Raw genomic sequence first — 3,135 nt, forward strand, 5'->3', positions numbered from 1 at the left:
CTCTTATTTAAGAAGTCCAACTTCTTTATTCATTAAATTTAACTCTTTAAATTTAACTATCTCAACGGGGATTAAAACTCCATTACACTGTGTGACCCTCAATGGTTCAGGGATATAGCTAGCCGTGGGCTCACAACTCCTTGTGACTCGGAACAACACTTTCCGACTTGCCCAACGAATCATGGTAAAGCGCCTAGCAACATCGCCCCATGATTCCCTAGGTATCACTGATAGTGCCTACAAGAACCAGTAGATTTTGGTTAGCGTACAGTACGGTCCCTTCATCCATATATCCCGATCGAATCAACAACCATTGGTATATCGAGAGTCGCTCAAGATTCGATAACTATGCAATACATCTTGAAGATCAAATTAGTGACATCGCATGTGCTACTAAGAAACTATTTCTTAAATCACATCAAGTACTCTGGCCAGAGATTTGTCACACTAATATCTCCTCAGATCGCATAGGATATCCACACTCGCAAGTATGTGGTGAATCCTTGACAACAATGCATCGACTCCTATATGTGTTGTAACTGTACCCAATCCCGACACCTGATGACCCCAATAGAGTCGGTAAACGAGTCAAAGCACAGTACTAGCATATAGAGTCTCCATGATGTTTCAAGTAATAAGGACTAATGGTGTACAACCAATACCGCGGACTTAATCCACTCGATAAGTGATAACCACTTGGAAAGTCCGGATAGGGTAGTTCGATTATTCATCCTATGAATATCCATTTGCATGCTTCGAACATCTCCATGTTCCCTACCAATGAAACGTGGTACTCCGCATCGCAAATGCTAGTCTCAAACTCGAGCGATCCTTATCCTTATTATCGGACGGCTCAATCGACTAGGAACAGTTTAGAATATACAGTGACTATAAGATGTATTTCATGATAGACATCCCCATGTTCTACCACATCTTACATACACTATAGTATATTCAAGGTCTTTATCAAAACAACAATAGTATATCATAATATAACAATATGAAGAAAGATAAAGTCATTGCCATTAATAAAAGTGTAAATTACATTAAACAAAAGATCGTTTGTACAAAGAGTCATCAAAGCCCATAGCCACAAGTTGGCTCACTGGGCACCCACTCTTTCAGAGGAAAAGTAGATGTCTCCTCAACAGTAGGAACAGATGTAGGAGCATCTTTCTTATCAGTCGCAACAGCAATAGGTGATGGAGTTTCTAACTCTGTGGAGTCCTTACCAGAGGAATCACTTGCGGATTTGCTTTCAGCAGCAAATGGAACCGGAATAGCATCTCCAGAAGGTTCCTGGATACTCGATTTTTTCCTTTTTCGGTGGACTAGCTTAAAGTCTTCATGAGAGCTCTCATCCCCAGAGGTGAATTCAGTGTCCACCAGAGATGGTCTTGATGGTTGTCCTTTTCCACGGAATCGTTTGGAGGCAGTGTAATCTGGGTTGTATCCAGCTTGTCTCTTGGATCGGCAAGTTAAGGGTTTCGTGGGAAACACCTTATTCACCACGCTCATGTCTGGTAAATTCTCTACATCGATGGCATTGTCAGGCTCTCCTAGAGCGATGGAGTCCATAGGCTCAGGTTCCTCGGCAACAGGAATGATTGCTTGCTCAACCACAGGGTGTGGTGATGTAGGTGATGTGACACCTTCCGCAGCATCTTCCGTATATCCCATCTCAGAACGAATATCGTGTGAATCAAAACCCTTTCCTGCCATTAGAATATGAAAGAATGAAGGACACATAAATTTTGAGCAATTTGAAAATCGGAAGAACAAAGAATACACTAGAGCGATACGAAACAAGGAAGTAGAATATTTCCTTAAACAGATAAGAACACAGATATATTAGGCACAAAATCTTTTCCTATTCTAGCTCGGATTCTGAGTAGGCCCCAACGGTAACAAAATCCCCAACAGTAACTCTTCAAAAACGGTAACAAATCCGATTTAAAATAGGCAATAAATCCCTTGAATTTCACCGATAATCTAGGCCCAAATATTTCACCAAATATTTCCAAAATTAACTCCTCATCAGAATATAACACCACTGTAACAAAATCCAATCACTTTCAAATTCAAAAATTCAGAGGATAGGACAAAAATCAAAATTTTGATTTGATCAGAATTTGTAACCTTTCGGCCAAATATATTCACAAATATGCATGCCTTAATTATGTCTAAAAATAGAGTATGACATAAAAATAAAATGCAATTTTATGCACAAATAAATGTTGACAAGTAAGGTGTTATCCACGATGTTGGCAACATCTCCCAGCAACACTTCAGGATTCCGGAAAAAAAAAATTATTATATCCAATTCATTATTTTTGCAGAAGTGGTAACCTGCACACTAAAGGAACGATCTTCAAATGGACCCCTTTAGGTAGCTTTTTCCATTTGCTTCTGATTATCAATCAAATTTGATGATTGACTCAATTCAAGCTTAGTCATCCTTGTTCTTTTGAAATTCTGATTTTGCAAAGTCACTTTTCATTTGGGACATGATCATGGAATACACGAACGTCCCTCCACTACTTCGTGACTTAGTCAGAATTATTCTTAAATTTATCCGAATTAAACTGTAAAATATTTTGCAAAGAATCCTGAGTGAAAACCAGTCAATGGTTACAAATTATCCAACACAACACAAAACAAAAATGCATGCATGAAAGCAGTATGCCTAAGATCCTAAAAATGCATATGCATGAAAAGGTGTTGTCACAGGGTGTTGGCAACACTCCTGACAATATCTCGGTTCTGTCTATAATGCACACATACTGAGAGACTTCCTTAGACTGTAAAATCTCTCGAAATCCAAAGCTTTTGTGAATATATCAGCTAATTGGTTATTAGTTCCAACAAACTCAATTAAGATCATGCTTTTCTCGACCAAATCTCGAATGAAGTGATGTCTGATGTCAATGTGTTTGGTTCGAGAGTGTTGTACTGGATTTTTGGATATATCAATGGCATTAGAATTATCACAGTACACAATAGGAGTATCACTCTTAACACCATAATCATTTAGCATTTGATTCATCCAAAGGATTTGTGAGCAACAACTACCAACTGTAACATACTCAGACTCGGCAGTAGACAGTGAGACACAGTTTTGTTTCTTACTGTACC

Source organism: Henckelia pumila, chromosome 2 (assembly GCF_033568475.1).
Source record: "Henckelia pumila isolate YLH828 chromosome 2, ASM3356847v2, whole genome shotgun sequence".
Lineage (NCBI taxonomy): Eukaryota > Viridiplantae > Streptophyta > Magnoliopsida > Lamiales > Gesneriaceae > Henckelia > Henckelia pumila.